Source organism: Centruroides vittatus, unplaced genomic scaffold (genome assembly GCF_030686945.1).
Source record: "Centruroides vittatus isolate TY-2023 unplaced genomic scaffold, ASM3068694v2 contig_150, whole genome shotgun sequence".
Taxonomy (NCBI): domain Eukaryota; kingdom Metazoa; phylum Arthropoda; class Arachnida; order Scorpiones; family Buthidae; genus Centruroides; species Centruroides vittatus.
Window position 1 is genome coordinate 2,410,797 of NW_027120928.1, and position 18,153 is coordinate 2,428,949.

At 31.7% G+C, this 18,153-nt stretch overlaps 1 protein-coding gene across 2 annotated transcripts in view; it reads right to left on the minus strand.

The window, feature by feature from the left end:
- Positions 1-18,153, minus strand: part of LOC136968638 (epithelial membrane protein 1-like) — a 72,271-nt gene that overhangs the window by 17,938 nt on the left and 36,180 nt on the right. Inside the window, exon 1 of one of the 2 annotated variants that reach the window (XM_067262642.1) lies at positions 17,413-17,435. The exons of the other annotated variant lie outside the window; for it this stretch is intronic. The gene's annotated coding sequence lies outside the window, so the exon portion shown is untranslated. Of the gene's footprint in view, positions 1-17,412; positions 17,436-18,153 lie in introns of those variants that run through there. 2 annotated transcript variants of the gene reach the window in all.

An 18,153-nucleotide genomic window follows, 5' to 3' on the forward strand; every position in this document is an offset into this window, starting at 1 on the left:
AAGGAGATTTAACCATTTTATTCTATTCAACGAAATATTCATTAATAACAAATTTTGATTTTATCTGAAAAAAATTATTATTAAAAATGTCGAATTGAGTATGATAAATGATGATTTTTCATTACCTCGTCCATAATTCTCCCAGTAAAAGGGATTTTAAAATCATTTCTCATGATCAATTCATATTTACATTTTATATATTTTTTAATTTCTAGAAAATAGAGAAAAAATGTGATTTTATCACGTTTCTTTACACATATATACGTATATAAAATTTTAAAAATTAATTAAGCTTTATAAAGTAAAAAATGAAAAACATTTATATAGATGATTTAAGGTAAATATGTTTTTATAGAGAAAATATAGCTTTTTATGAACAATTTTTAATTTAAAAAAGTTAATTTTCTAAAAATCGAAACCACGTCTCACATCCAAATAATTATCAGAGCGAACATTCAAAAAATTCTGCACAAGTTGCATAACTTTCCCGGTGAAAATTATTTATGTTTAAGAAACCTATCAGCAAAGTTTAAAACTTTGTGTAACGCCATCTGTTATGAAATTTTATTTAAAAAATAACTTTTATATTATTAATTATAATAAATTTTTTTGAAAAATTTTCAAAATAAATTCATTTAATTAAAAAAAAATTAAGATGTGGCTTCCATCTTCTTAATATGTCTCGAATCAATAATCCAATTTTCCTGAAAATTTCTATAAACATTTCTCCCTAATACACAAACCTCTTTGCAAAAATTCAGAAATTTTTCGACAAAGTGGGTAAAATATCGTGTCTCCACACACACTAACACGGATTAAAGAAAACACTGTACAATTTCTAAGGAAATTGTATGTATCCGAACCGAAGCTTGTACACGATAAAAATTGCGGCGATCCGAATAAATAATACTGACAAAACTTTTCTATTTTCAACTACAACCAACGATAATCGGAAGCGATTCAAAATTGACCAATCAGAATCGATCCATCATATACCCGTGTATTTCAGCCAGAGCAACTTGACGTGTGAGATAAATGGCAAACAAACAAATAGTAATTTGGAACTTTTCCTTAGAGAGAAGTCTAATTGAGTTTTATAGAAGTTACTTTATACGTATAATAAACACATATGAAGATTCTCCACGTCAACAATTTAGCAATCTTTCGATAGGATGTCTTTACTTGATAAACAGTTACGGAGGAGTGCACTATTAAAACAAAATAAGGAGCCTGATATTAGTATTTACAGACAATTTTAGGAATTAGAAAAACAGAACTGTTTTTGCACTAGATATATGCCAACATTTATATCGTGTTGGCTAAGCTTAAGGCCATAGAAATACACAGGACGGCCCAAAAGTGAATTATCTGTTAAAAACTGCTGTCTTATTCGAATACTTTACTACTTGTATAAATGTCAAAGTGTAGGGTGAGCCAAAAACTAGTTAATACAGTAATTACATTGTAAAGACTCAATTGCTGTCTTCTTTAAATATTTATTAATCGTATTTCTTTATCATATTCTATTAGATTTTTACAAAAAATACATTATTTTAAATTTTATTACTTTCTTAATATTTTATAATAAAATATTAATATAATAATAAAATTAAATGATGTGATATATTAGTTCAATGTTAAATCATTCAATAATTTATCTTTGTATTGATTTGTAATTCTATTCAAGTTTTTATATTATCAAAACTTCTCTTTGACATTTTATTAGAAATATTCACACTTTAAAGACAATATTTATAATTTTATAATATATTTTATGCTAAATAATTAGGCAAAAATAAAATTTAATTTTTGCTTAAAGTATTAATAAAGAAATTCATTATAACTTTTATTATGAAAAATAATAAGTAATGTTTTTAAATATTTAATTATTGATGGATGTTCAGTTTCATCGATCCTTCAAGGAAATAATGGAACCTAACAACAATCCATTAAGAATTAACAGTCCATTTTGTTCTTTTCTTGATTTGATCCAGCAACTTTTCTAAAATCATTCTTAATCTAAATTGTCGTATATCTTTCTAACCTTCATTCTCTTTTGCTAAGCAAAGTATTTTATTAATCCACCATTTATATTCTTTTCATATCCTAACTGGAAGTTTTACTTGGAGAATGCTTCTTCGAGTGAATAAGCGCGTTTCGATTTGAAGAAAAATTATTTTTTTTTATATTTAAATGAAAAAAATAACGAAATGCTTTATGTCAAATAATATAATCCAAAAGTATTCATATAAATCTTATGAATATTTGACGTAACTACTTCTGTATCCATAGTTTATAAGAGCTGACCATTCATTATTCTTCAGTATTCATCTTTATTCGATTGTATATTAGTGAACCAATTCATTCATATTGTCAGTAAATTATTTTTATTTATCGTCATCTTTCCTAAATTTGTAAATTCCTTTCTTTTTAGAAAGACTCTGCGCTCTTTACTTCTCTAATAAATCGACCATTCTAGATCTTAAGTAGTTGTCTATCGTTAGATGGAAAGAGGGAGGTCATAAAGTTTAATATTTTAGAATTTTTAAAATTAGTTTTTGAAACTTTTCTCGTTCTCGTTTAATTAAAGGAAAGATGATAATAATAATGTTGATTTTTATTTTGTAAATTATCTTAGAAATTTATCCAGGGTCGAAGATTGCAGGAAAGGTGCGCGAATTTTATAAAGCAAAGTCTTGTATAAATAAAAGATTCTACACAAATGTAGGATTTATTCAATGTTCTTATAAATGTGAAAGTGTATATACTTGGGTTAATTGTAAATAATTTGTTTTAAAGCTCTTTTCTGCTCTGTACTAACAAAGGAAGCTTAATTTAAACCATTAAATTAAGATATCTTAAAGGACTAGAAGCACATGAGTATTCTTTTTAACTAGGACTTGTTACATCAAAGAGAATGAACCCACACAAATTCGTATTAAAAAGAACCTTTATCCTTAACCTGTTAAAACAATGGTTTTTTTTTATTACAAATCTGTGTGAGTTTATCGGCTGTATATTGAAGCTTTTTACTGTGGTCATCGTCGTTCCGTGGTGTTGGATTAACGTGCTCCGTGTTTTGATCGAAAACTTGGATAATTGGTGAGGTAGACACCGATAAATTATATATCATTGGGACGTGTAAAAAGCCTGGTTTCTGTGAGTACACTTGTCTTATTATTTTTCTCTTCGAATCGAACGTTGCACTGAGTGGCCATCGTCGCACGCGTCTTTGGACTTTGTCGCCGTTACGCGTGATCGTACTGGATTACATTCTTCTACGACTGATATTGTATGCTCTGATATGAAGTTAATATACCATGCAAATATCGTGGTAATCCATTAATTAAGAGCCACATCATTGCCGCTCAAAATCCCGCACCGAACAAAGAGCATTGTTCTCAGCCACGTGGAAGTCCTAGCCATTCGGCGTGAGGTCGCCGTTCAGCGCCTCTCAACTACCTCAGACGTCACACTAGTTGCTTAAGCCGCTGCTGTGGCAAGTTTTAGCCCTGATCATAACTCTTATTGCAAAGCCGGTCCTTGCCGGGTATCGTTTTATTTGTGCTATACAACCTAACCTGCTGAGTAAATTACCTCTCCTGACATGTCAAGGGAAAGTGCAGCAGAAAGTTTAAACAATAGCTTCATCGAAGAAGATCTTATAACATCAATCAATGGACACCTGGAAACCATTCTCAACTGTATTCCAACAAACATGAGCATAGCTGTCAATAAAGAAGAACGGACCCATGCCAGGGTAGCGGCCGTCAGTTTGCATGCGGCCGCTAACCAAATTTTTGGAGTGGTCCTAGCGCTAAGAGAAAGGGTCAAGGAACTTTCAAAGCCAGTATCTTCTCTGGATAAGGGATCCTTCTCGGACGTCCTAAAGAGAAATCTAAAATCAATGAGTAAAACGACTAAATTAATTTCTGAAAATTCAGCAAAGTTAGAGGGGAGAAAGAACCCTAAGAAAGCTAACCACAACATCATCGTATCAGCAGTCAAAGACCCAAATCAGCCTGTCCCTCTACCAGAGGAAACAATGAATATAGTGCAATCTCACATCGACCCAAGACAACTTGGAGTCAAAATAAACCATGTGAGGCCTCTCCCAAGTGGAGATATTGCAATACAGCTGCATGACGAGCAGGACCTAATATCCTTAAAAACAGCAATACAAAACAATGAGCACCTCTCACAGCAAATTAGAGTAACAGAGCGAAATAAAAAGCTCCCGAAAATAATACTACTCAATGTGCCAAACAGCACAGAAAATGAAGAGCTAATTCAGCAAATATATGATCAGAACCATCAAATAAAGGAACAAATCACACAGGAAGACTTCATGGAAAACACCAAACTGAGCCATAGCTTTCAACCAAAAGGAACAACTCATTCAAGGCATGTAATCCTAAGCGTTACTCCTAGTATTAGGAACATACTTATGCAAGAAAAAAGGGTCTTCGTGGGATGGTACTCCCTAACCGTGGATGATTACATCTCAACCATCCGATGCTTTAACTGTTCGGGATACTGGCACACCTCACATAGATGTGAGGATAGGCAACGCTGTAGCCATTGCACTAGACGTCATAAATTTAAGGACTGTCCTAACCTACAGAAGGAACCGAAATGTATAAACTGTATCAATTATAACAAAACCGTACCAGAGAATAAGGCAATGAATACTAATCATAATGCATTTGATAAACACTGCCCAATAACAAAATGGCACAGAGCTAATCAAGTTCACAACACCCATTATGAATAGTCAGCCTCCTCTTATCCCATCCCCCAGTATGGACAATAACATAAAAGCTACCTATCTGAAAAATAAAAACAAGACAAAAAGTTCTCTAAATATACTGCAAATCAATCTCCAACGGAGCATGGCTGCTTCCACTAATGCAATACAAGCAATAATTGAGAAAGAAGCAGACATCCTAGTTTTCCAGGAGCCCTACCTTCGCGATAATACGGTCTCAATGCTTGGAAGTGGTAAAATCCTCACTAGACGAATAGACAATTACCCGATCCGCACAGGTTTCATGATAACCAATAGGCACCTTAACTGCCAGCTAGTCACTCAGTGTAGCAAAATTTATACCACTACGATCAGTGTTGACTATGGAGAGCGTCAAATTTTTATTATCAGTGCCTACTGCCCGCCTTCGGAGGAAATAGAGGCTCCCCTACAAGAAATTAGAGACATCTTTAAAGAACTCCCTGCTAACTCTATACTCATCTGTGGAGATTTTAATTCAAAATCACCGATCTGGCACAGCCCAGTAGAAGATTCAAGGGGCCGTGCAGTCTGTGAACTTATGACCGAACTGGACATTCAGTCCTATAACGTCAGCACGCTTCCAACTTTCTCCAGTAGTAACGGGAAAAGTTGGATCGACCTATGTCTGGGCAACAGGAAATCTACCATATTTAACATCGACTGCAGGACTCAGCATCAGGTTTCTGCAAGCGACCATGCTTACATCCTTACCAAGATAACAGACATCAACTGCCCTGCTAACATCAACATCTGTAACAACACAAATTGGGATCATTATGAGGAAAATATCAAATGTATGTGGGACCCCTCTGACCTCATTAGCATCAACTCTTGTCAGGAAATTGACATCGCTGTTGAACAGCTCCAAAGGGCTCTAAGGGAAGCATTCTATTGGTCCACCCACATCAAAGCTAAAAAGCCCTCGGCTCCCTGGTGGAACAAGGAACTGGAGACAAACAGGAAAAAAGTCCGGGCGGCAAAGAGGCGCTACGTGCGAGAGGTAGACCCCACTACTAAACTCTCTCTTAAGCAGACGTACCTAACTCTTTTCAGGGATTATAAAACTCTCATAAATCGCACTAGAAGTAATTCTTGGAAGAACTTCTGCACTTCTTCTAACTCAAAGGGCCCTTGGAGTATTCCATATTATACTGTAATTAAAAAAAACAAAGCCTCTACCATTCCGGCCACCATTTCTAATCCCAATATTCATACCACCAACCTGAGAGAGACATATAGAGCTATTTTCTCAGCTCTTTTCCCCCCTGATGATCCTATTAACGACTCCGCAGAACATAAAAACACGAGGGAAAAAAGCCAAAAGGAATTAACTACTTGCAATGATTGTCCTTTCACTTCAAACGAAATTGGCAAAGAATTTCAAAGGATAAAGAAGAGAAAGGCCCCAGGCCCAGATCTTATCGATTGGAGGATGGCCCAGCATGCGTTCTCTGCCATCCCCACCACTTTTCTCATACTGTTCAACAAGTGTTTATCTCTGGGATACTTCCCAAAACTTTGGAAAGAAGCCTCTGTTAGACTCATTCAAAAAGAGAAGAACTCATCACCGACTGACGCCTCCGGCTATCGCCCAATCTCTCTCCTAGCAGTGATTGGGAAGGTTCTGGATGCACTGATGGCGGGAAGAATCCTCCATCACCTCGAGAATCAGGCAGCCCTAAATGAAGCACAATATGGCTTTAGAAAAGGTAAGAATACACATCAGGCCATTGGAAAAATCATCCAATATATTCAGACTGCAAAACTCGAAGGTAGGCACACCATGATGGTCACCATTGACTTCAAGGGCGCTTTCGACCACGCATGGTGGCCAGCCATCCTGTCTACTCTGATCAAAACAAACTGTCCGGCCAACATTCTAAAACTTCTTCGCAGCTTCCTTTCGGAAAGGGAGGTAATGGCAATTGAGACTGGTAAAATCCACTATAGATCGTTTATCTCGAGAGGATGCCCTCAGGGCTCAAAATCAGGACCTCTCCTTTGGAATATCCTATATAATGGTCTATTGAACATCACTAAAGGAACAAATCTAAATGGAGACCCATATATTCAAGGCTATGCAGACGACACAGCCATCCTGCTAAGCCATCATAATCATGATACCTTACAGACTTATACTAATAATCTGCTGAAGTTGGTACACAAGTGGAGTGAGGAGAACAAGCTCATTATCAATTATAATAAATGTAACTGTATGGTTTTCCCTAAAGGGAATCCCCTTCAGAAGCGTCCTTCTATTAAAATTAACAATCAAAAAATCCAGTGGACAAACAATATCAAGTATCTAGGTCTGATCCTAGACCCAAAACTGACTTGGAGGGACCACATCCACTACACTTACGACAAGGCTGTTAGAGTTAATCATGCACTTAGGTGCATCGCCCGTAATTACTGGGGCTTAAATCATCAAAACAGCAGGACAATCTACAAGGGGGCCGTAGAGCCAATTCTCACGTATGGCTGTGAGGTCTGGGGCCATGCTGTTGCCAAGACCCACATACGCCGTAAACTCCTCTCAGCACAACGGACCTCAGCCATTGCAATTACCAAATCCTATAGAACAGCTCCTACGGATGCCCTATTGGTTATTGCAGGGCTACTCCCTATTCATCTGACTATCTTATACAGGTATATTAAGAATCTCTTCATAAAGATGATCACAGCAGACATCAATCAAGATCAACTCCATAAACACATCTCCGACTTAAAGCTTCCTGATCTTACCCACTCTCTTGTCAATGAAATTGTTAAGAATGGTATTGACCTTAACACGAAAATGGAAAACAAACACCCAGCCAATAATATCTCTAGCAACTTTTACCTCAAAGAAACCTTTATCCCGAACGGCCTCAACTTCTTTACCGACGGCTCGAAAACGTCAGATGATGTAGGTGCCTCAGTATGCCTCGAAGATTCTTCAAAAAGGAACTTTTGGCAAGCAGTATACAAACTGCATAAAAATTGCTCTATTAACCAGGCAGAATCACTAGCAATCTTCAACTCATTAAAGTATATTCATACTAATATCCAATGGCTACAACACAGGACAATCAATATTATCAGTGATAGCCGGATTGCCCTCCATCAAATTAAAAATGAAAATGTCAAACTCCCCATAATTGAAAACAGCCTCAAGTTAATATATGCACTCGAAGACTCCACCAAAATAAACTTCTACTGGATAAGAGGTCACTCTGGAAACGTCGGGAATGATAGAGCTGACCACTTGGCCAAAAAAGCTAAGGATATTGCAACGAATTGCAACCACTCGTCACTCCCAATGTCCTATCTCTGTAGCAAACTTAATAATATCATCATGGACAGGTGGCAAAATGAGTGGGATAAAAGCAACACCGGTCGCATCACTCATGAATTCATCCCTAATGTTAACAATAGGATGTTTAACAAACACCTAGAAACCTCGCATGCTCTCACTCAGATTATGACGGCACATGGTAACTTTAAGGCCTACCTTTGTCGTTTCTTAAAGAAAGGCAACGGTCTGTGTGACTGCGGTGTAGAAGGTGATGATCCTCATCACCTTATCTTTACTTGCACTAAGTACGTTACTCACCGCTCTCATCTGAGGCAACTGGTGGAAAAAGACGGGCACCACTGGCCCTGTAAACTAAACACCTTCATCGACAATAGGAAAATCTTCTGTGCCTTTACAAACTTTGTTCACAACCTTAATCTTATGAACTATCAACAGACCTTCTAAAAGCAACTCATATTTCCACATCCTCGTTGCAGTGTTACCATGCTCCTATTCAGCCTAGTGTGTTGTATCCTGTTTAACTTTGGCATCATCGAGCTCTTTCTCATCATGTTTAACCATTATATTTTATTTATCCTTTATCATAAGGCTACCATTGTATAATGTACTGTACATTCTTTGCTTATTGTATAACCACTGTATTCCGTCTCCCCCCGTATTATGTACAATCTCCGTATCCTGTACCATTCATCCTCTGTTACATTTTTATCCACTGGTCTTTGTATTTCTGCTGTTTTATGTTCAACATCCGTTCTATGTAACTTCCTTGCCATACCCTGTATCTTGGTGCATCATTTTCCGACACCTATCCCTTACTAACCTCTACCTCCTCTCTCCGGTTCCCTGCTGCTATGGTTACTCCTGTAGCTCGCTCCCCCTAATTGGTTACCGTCGCGTCTTACCCCCTTTTGTTTACTTTCTACTTGCGGTCCCTTCTGTTTCAATTGCATCCTCCTCAGTTCCCGGCAGACGCCCTACAGCCCTCCTTTTTTTTTTTTTTTTTTTTTTTTTTTTTTTTTTTTTTTTTTTTTCCCCCTTCCTCATCCCCACCCACCCCACTCTCTACTACCTTACCTATCCCCCTTTCTTTCCCAAGGCTATACCATTGAGTCAGGCCTTTCCTTTAACATCCTATCCTATCCTATCGGCTGTATATTTTAGTTTGAGTACTGTAGTATGAAATGCAATATCTATATACATCTAGACCTATATCTATATCTATGTAATATTCTCTACCTATTGTTTCGAATAATAGCAAAAGACATATATTTACGTCATGTAACGTCACACCCGACAAATTACATTACATCATTGAACACCCTGCTGGGCAGTACTGAAATTGCGGCTGCAGAGATTGGCAGATCCATTAAACTTCGTTATCTCCTATATCTTCTTTGTTTTAAGCGTATATAATATATACTTTATATATATAAAGTGTAAATTAATAGTAATTATAGTAATTAAGCTATAATAAATATATAATATATATATATATATATATATATATTACAGCTTAATTACTATTATTTTATATATGGTGCTTCCTAACAATTTTACGACTGGTAGCTACTTTTGAAAAGTAGTTTTTAGCTTGAATGTTTCAAACGTTGCAAGAAACGAGGATCCTCTAATTTCAATACTTTATGATCATTAGATGCACAGAGAATTGAGTAGAATTGCTTTAATTATATTTTAAAAATTCGAAACATTTGGCATCAAAAGATAGAAAATAAAATTTAATTTAAAAAGGCGAAATGATTTTGACATATTTTAGTTTAACAAGTAGCGATGCTCCATTATAAATTTTTTCAAATAATAACTATTAGCTATTGCTACTAGTTTATATAGTTTATACACTATATATTATTAATAGCAATAACTAATTTAATAGAGGTCAAATTAAATTAATTGATAAGTAATAAAATCTAACTGAATATATAGTTATATACGTAGTTCATGTTTTATTAAAATTTTATTAAAGTTCAGAATATTTGATTGTTGTATTGTCTTGTACGATCTCGATCCCAGGGAGGGAGTTGCTGTCAACCTGAAACAATAAGTTAATTAGTGCGACGTATGTGTATGTGGTCGTGTCTTCCTTATTCTCACTGTGTAGAATTCTTAAAATCTGTAAAAATCTAACATAAATTTACTGGGGGAGTAAAAGTCTGGAAACAGCATTTTATCTCGAGCAATGTTGACAAATTTTGACTTTCCACTTGCTAAAGTAGTAATTGGTGAGAGCCTCTCCTTGGTGAGGATGGCATTCGCGGCCTCAACCTCGAATGCTACTCACAATTTCCAAATGGGAAGCAAATCATGTCATGTATCAGTTAAGTATAGAAGTGAAAAGTTTATAATTTAATGTAATGATTCGCGACTATATGTGATTCCAAATATGAATCATAAGCCTCATGCTGCATTCATGAAATGTTCGTATACAATTTTAGAAACATATCTTTAAAATTCATTAACTGACTTCGCAGATTTATAAGGCATTTTAAGGCCTTCATCTTCTTGAAATTGTGTTACTTCCATTTCTCCTACAGCTGTTTCGTAAAGTAAATTTATAGAATGCGCAAATATACAGCAAACCCTCAAAAACGTTACATTTATGTAAATAGTATACACCGCGTTTATAAAAATGAATTGTGTAAGTATACGGAAGTAGCAGTACAGATGTAGAAGAGCCTCAATGACTCGTTTAGCCGAACATTGACCAACGTGGAATTAGGCAAGGAATCTCTTGAAAGTCATTGTTACATCATGGTTCCTTATGCAAAATACTGAGCATTTTTGCCTCTTAATAAATGCATGTACGGACGGATAGCCGAGAACTTAGGTGGCAGTCTACCGCTCTGGGGATCCGGGATTAAATCCACACGGGTCGAAAAACCCCAAGAATTTTTCGAGGGGGTGGTCTGTGAGGATATGTTGGAACCCTTCCCTCACCATCCGGCCACCCCATTGTCAGTCTGGCCGAACCCATAATGAGGCTTGTTTAAAAAAAACCCTCTTAGTGTCACGAAGCGGAAAAAGTTAAAAAAATAAATAAAAATGCGAAACATTTATTCTTTTATACGTAAAATTTATTTATAAATAAATTGAAAACTGACATCTTCAATTTATTTTAGAATATATGTTTATTTATTTATTTACTTTTAACATAAACATAAGATGCAATTTCTATTTGAATAAATTGCATTGAGCTACTGGAGTTTCAGTTTGTAATTTGTTTCTACAAACCGATATCTAATTCAAAATATTTTATTCTTTCCTTAATAGAATTTATTTTATTTATATGTTTTATTTAAAGTTTTGTATTTGTCCTATTTAACTTTGGCCAAGGTTTTAAAGATACGTCTACTCGAACTGTATATTGTTGTTGTCAAAAATCATCATCGCTAAAAGCTCTTTTAACGTTTTTTAAGTGGAAAAATCAGTTAATACTATAAGAATAATAAATATAAACAGATAATAAATACTTTCTATAAATGGATATTATTGATAGAGAGAATTGCACTGCATTTAATCTATATTTAATAATTAGAAACAAGAAAACTTAAGTTTTTTTGAATAATTAAATGGTGTTATTATTATTTGTGTCAGCAAAATTTCCGAAAACATAGAAAACTTTCTATAAGTAATTTCATAGGAACTGTAAGCGGTATAGAAGATAATTATCATATGTTAGCATTATCTATATATACAAATTGTTTCATAGAGATAAAAACTCAACTTTTCAGTTTTAAGTATTTTATTGATTTATTAAAATAAATTATAAGATTTAATTTCATTTAAATATATTTTTAAATTTTAAATGTCGAGATATTTATTAATTCTGGTGATATAAATAGCACATACGCATATATTCTGTATATTTAGATATAAAGCTCATAAGACTTCACGAAACTATTCATTTTGTGCTTTCATTTCAAATTAAACAATTGATTAACGTGTATATATATATATATAATCTTCACTATGATTTGACATAATCATAACAGAAATCAATCTAATTAATGAGAATGAAGAATCTAATTACTCGTTAAATTACCGTTTTGTTTCCAAAATTTTCACGTTTGTATCCAGTTTAATTAAACTGTACAAACATTTAAAATGATTAGAATTTGACAGAATTTTTATATACGAAAATATGTGCTTACAGGTTTATAAATTTCTCCATTTATAAATAAAATTTGGATAAAATCTTTGTATTTAGTTTATACTCAAATTCTTATTTATTATTAAAAATATAAAATTCTAACATTCATAAATTGAAATAAATATTCTACAATTAAAAGTTAATTATATTGTAGAAAAGCCTTCTTCAAGATGTGTACAGTCAATAACTTACAAATAAATATTGTAAAGTTGTTTAGTTAGAGTTTTTCACATTTCGAAATGATAAAATCAACGATTATTAGATTATTAGTAAAAGAACATTTTCAAGCTAACAATATTATCGAATTTCTCTTTTAATTTATAAAAGTAAAAGTTGCAACTGAAAGTAACTGAATGATAGCTTCACTGCAAAGTTATCTGTTCTGCAGGGAAGCCCAACGCTAAGAGTTTCATAAAACATGGCTCGAAAAATAGAAAAATAAACAAACATTAAACACGTAGAAAGTTAATAAAAGCACACACTAATTTATATAGGTATATATAAATTACTGTGTGGGCTTTATAGTTTGTGTACGTATATAGAAACTAACGTAATTTAATATCTACATATATTTCGTACAGATAAACTTAAATTGATATAAGTTAAACATATTTCCTAAAAACACAAGTATATTTTCTAACTAACATATTAATATGTTGTTAGTAGTATTTTAATCACAAATATCAAATATAAATAAATTTAAAGTAACTTATCTTGAAGAACTGCACGATATTACAAAAGACATCCTTGCATGCAACATTTCGGACATGACAAAATACAATATTTTTTCAGTTTCATACTTTTGTCAAAATTTTTACGGGAAGTGAACAAATATTTTTCTCCGAGGAAATATCTAAAGTTTTACTAGAAACGAGGAAAATATAAATTTCGATTATGAAATATTGGAATATAACATTGGAAGAGGGGAGAAGAAACAATCGTATTCTTTATGAATATTTCTTACCAATTCACAGAATATACATCTTTCATTATTAAATTTTATTATATGAAGCTTCAAGAATCAGTTAATCGTGTAATAGAGGGCATACTTGTAAATACGAATGTACGTGTTTTTCTTCTACAAAATTGATGAAAACATAATTAAAATGGATAGAGGAAAAAGATGAGAGTTATTTCTGCTTAAAGAGCACCAGGAGTATTTCCTTTCTGCCTTTTTTGTTAGTTTTTATGGTTCTCAGAGGAAGTGGGTTCGAACCTTACAAAGAACGTGCAATCTGAACACTTTCCCCTTCGGTAATATGACAAATATTCTAAACAGTAAATGACAGATATTTATCATGCATTCTAATGATACTCATAACTTGTTAATTAATAAACTTAGCTATTCGGTTAATGCAGGAACATTATAAATTAAAATATGAATAATTAATATGACATTCGACTAGTAAATAACTACACTCTCTTAAAACTTATTTAACTTATGACTGATTACCACTTTTCATTAAATTATATCAGAAAGCGTAGGAAAGATATTGATATAAAATTTAATTCATTAGTTTTATATAAAAGTATAAATGCGTGTTATTTTTAGGTTTATAATTTTTATTCAATGTAAACATTCAAAGAGAGATAGAATTTATAAAAATATTTTATTAATAATTTTCTGGTAAAATATTATAAATATGTATATTTTTAGAAGCATATAATTTTTTAAGGAGAAAAAAATAAAAAGTAATACTTGAAAAAAAATAATAATACAAGTCATAGTTTTACTTTCTCGGCTTTTATATATAACAGAGGAAAAATATGGCGATTATTCAACAAATGACCCATAGGATTTTTATATTTTTGGATTCAAGGGACTTAGAAACCTCGATAAATGCAAAACATTTAGGGTTTTTTCTGCGCTTTTAGAGTGCATGAGGAGCATAAATTTTCACCCGCTTCAAAGATTAATAAATCACGTGTCTTTTGTCGAAAATTTCTGAAATTTTGCAGAGGTTTGTGTATTAGGGGGATTTATGCTGTTAAATTTTGGTGGCTAAAGGTCAAAGAAGTGGGGAGATAGGAGTCACATATCATATCTCGAGTTATATCTCGGAGTCGGGTTGAATGGAGAATTTACTCGTTATTATCGTTTGTAATTTTTATAAAACTCGTTTCTAACCTCAAAATTAAGCTTTTTGTCATTTTATAATAACTAAAAATATCAAATATGTTTTAAATAAAATCTCGTAACAGATGGCGCCACACGCAATTTTAACTTTATTGCCAGGAAAGTTATGCAACACTTCGCTGGATTTTTATACTTAGTTACGAGTTTACAAGTTATAGATCTTCTCGTTATAACTTATAGTACCATACCATACAATAAATATTTTTCTAAAATCTAAATTTTTACTAATAATTTACTAAATAATATATCTTATATTCTGTTTCTGAATATGCTTGTTAAAACAATATTTTGTAAAATTTAAAATATTTCTTATTATAATACTTTATATATTTTACTTACAAACAGTTATTTAAAAAACTGTTTTATATAAACCTATATATAAAAAATATATTTATGAATAAATAAATAATTAATGTTTGCATAAAATGTATTAAATAATACAAAAATTATTTTTTTCCCTAAGAAAATTTAAATATTAAATTAGCTTTTGATTTTAATTATTTCCGTAAAAAAGTAATAAAATTTATGTTCTTTTATAAATTTGAAACAAAAACTCTCTTGTGATTATAATTAAGTCGTTTTCTAAAAATATAATTTTATAAATAAAGATAAAAGAAACAAATGATACCGGGAAATGTGTTTTAAGATGTAATAAACAAGCTTGATTAAGATAAATTGTTAACGTAATGAATATTCTAGGATGAGAAACACAATAATGGCTTACAAATTACTCAGTTAATAACCGCAAGAATTTATTTTTTATTTATGTATGTAATTATTTACATTTTTTATTAATTAATAAGTACAAGATATAAGAATAAATTATTTGTTGAATTTTTTTTTACTTTAAAAAATATTCTTTATTTTTAAAGAATACATAAAAGTAATTATATAATAATTTAACTCAGTTATGAGTCATTATAACTTATTTTTATGTCTCGGTAAACTTGATTTTCGCGCCACCCTGTAAAGTAAGGGTAAGGGAATTAATTATAGCACAACTGTCTGGAAGTAACTGCAGTTATATTATTATACAATTAAAATATAAAATAAGAGTAGACGATGAAAATTACATGATATAACATAACAGACGTTGTGTATAATAATTCCTAAATTATTACATATATGTTGAAGCGATAAGTAGAGAAATATTTGTTAAATCTACGTCGTAGACTATCGTTAATTGGCTTCAAGATACAGATCCAAATATAAACAATTGTTTGTAGGGCGTCGGACTTTACTTGTTTCTAAATCTATTGCGACTTAAACTTAGTAAATTCCTGAATATAAGCCAAGAAATTTTATAGTTTTTATATGCATCGAGTAAATATTTCTAATTGTAAAATCAACAATACTGAAATTAAAATCACTCACTATACAGAAATAACAACGATTTTACTTTTTACTTTCAGTATATTATATTAAAAAATATTTTAAAAAACTTTTAAAAATATAAATATATATATTCTTTCTTTATTCTATTCTATTGAAAATTTTATTTGCAATATTTTTTTACATTATTAAACTAAATAAACTCATGTTGTAGAAAAGGAAAATAAATACACTGTATATGTAACTTATAAATATATATATCTTCATGTTTTAGAAAACAATTTTATTTATTAAACCAAAGTGGAAAATTCTTAAAGTAATACTCTTGGAGTTAGAAGACACGAAAATAAATTGGAGCCTTTACAATTCAACTCTGTTTACACCTCGAAACATAAAATTTACCATCCTTTTGAGGTTCTTTTCTTCCTAACACATGTAAAGTTTCTGTGGTGTAAAAACACCACAGAAACATAAAATCGCACAACAGAATTGTAAACATTCCGATTAACTTTTGTGTCTTCTAATTACAAATAATTTTGCTTTCCCGGCTGTTATAAACAGAGAGAAAGTATGGCATCCGGCAAAAAATGACTCCTCCCCAGTTTTTTTACATTTTTGGACTTAGGACAACTCCTGTGCTTTTTCTCGAAAATTTCTGAAATTTTGTAGGGATGTTTGTGTATCAGGAAGATTGCTGCTGTTAAATTTTGGAGGCAAAAGGTCGAAGAGTTGAGGAAATAATGGGGGTCTTGTTTATCTCCAGTAGGGTCGGACTTAATGACGATTTTACTCGTTATTAGCATTTACAATTTTTTATTAAACTCATCTCTACCCTCAAAATTATGATTTTCCCCATTTTGTAATAGTTAGAAATATAAAAGTTTTTAAATAAAATATAACAGACGGCATCATCAAAATTTTAAATGTTGCAGGGAAAGATGAGCAACTCGTTGCTGGTTTGTTTTATGGTCTTTGTTTATTATTAAATGAAATCATTATTTAGAATATATTAATTTATATTCTCGAATATAATTTTTCTTCTGTTATTAATAAGGAAAGAAACTTGTAATATATGTGCTAATTTCTTAACTAACTTAAATTACTTAACTTATGAATAATGGTAATAAATGGATCTAGCTAATATAAGTAGAAAAAACAGCATTTACTCATTTATTAACTTCATATTTAAAATATAAAAAATTGTATTAACAATTTTAAGCGAAATTGTTGGAGAATGTAACGTATAGAATAACATTTTATCGATTTAATATAAGATAATATAATTATATTTTATTTAGTTACGTGAGACTAAAATTTGGGTAATCATTTGTCTGCATAATATTAATTCAGTGTAATTATTCTGCAGTATTATAATAATAGAAAAGGAGGAAGTATAACTTTATTTAAAAATTTATTTTGTATACTAGTACTTTCTATATATTAACAGCAATTATTATACTGGAAATTATGGATGCAGATATTTAGTCTTACAGATCAAAAATAATGTTCTTTATTTAGTTCACCCGAACACATACACTTTAAACATGTGTTTCGGACTCTTATGTCCCTCCTCGGCAGGCCTTTAGACGACACTTTCTACAATTAACAATAAAAACATTTCTCGGTACAATTATAACTAAAATTAGTTAAAAACACAAACATTTCCCGACAATAAATTTAAAAATTCTTACAATTTCTGTATTTCCGATCTTCTCTACATTTCCACTTAAACTCACGATCCACAGCAACCATACAATTTTACACATTCCTAATTTTTATACGTTAAAATCAGTTTAAAACGATAAATTTAATTATTATCTAAAATATTATTATTTCAATTAACTTACATTTTTTTGTTTATTCGTTTCTACTTAATTTCGATTCTAATACGTTCCCATCGCATCTTTTATACCTCTTTCTCCCCCTTCTTATAATGCTTAACCACGATTGGTGGATCTCTCTACCATTGTTGTTATTCATTTTATTAGTTTGCCTACTTATATTTAAATACTCATACAGTTGTCTTTTACAATTGTTTTTTTTCCTTTTTCCCGATTTTTACCGTATTTAGATCAATTGCACAACCTTCTGTACTACAATGGTCAGCTACTGCCGAATTTGCATAGTTTCCTTCGATTGCTCCGATATGTTCACTTAATCTTATTTTTAATTTTCTTTTAGTTTCTCATATATGTGATTTCTTTGGATTACAATTACAATCAAATGAGTATACTATTCCTTTCTCCTCTGTTATATCATATTTTTCTTCTTTTCTGTAACATAATTGTTTTTTTGTTGAATTTATTTTTTCCGGTATTAAGTTGATTCTATTTTTAATTATACATTTTGGGTAATCGTTTAAAATAAACATTTTAATTATTTTTTCTTGTTGTTTTTGTGTTTCTATTTCGCTCGTTCTTTGCCTTATTTTA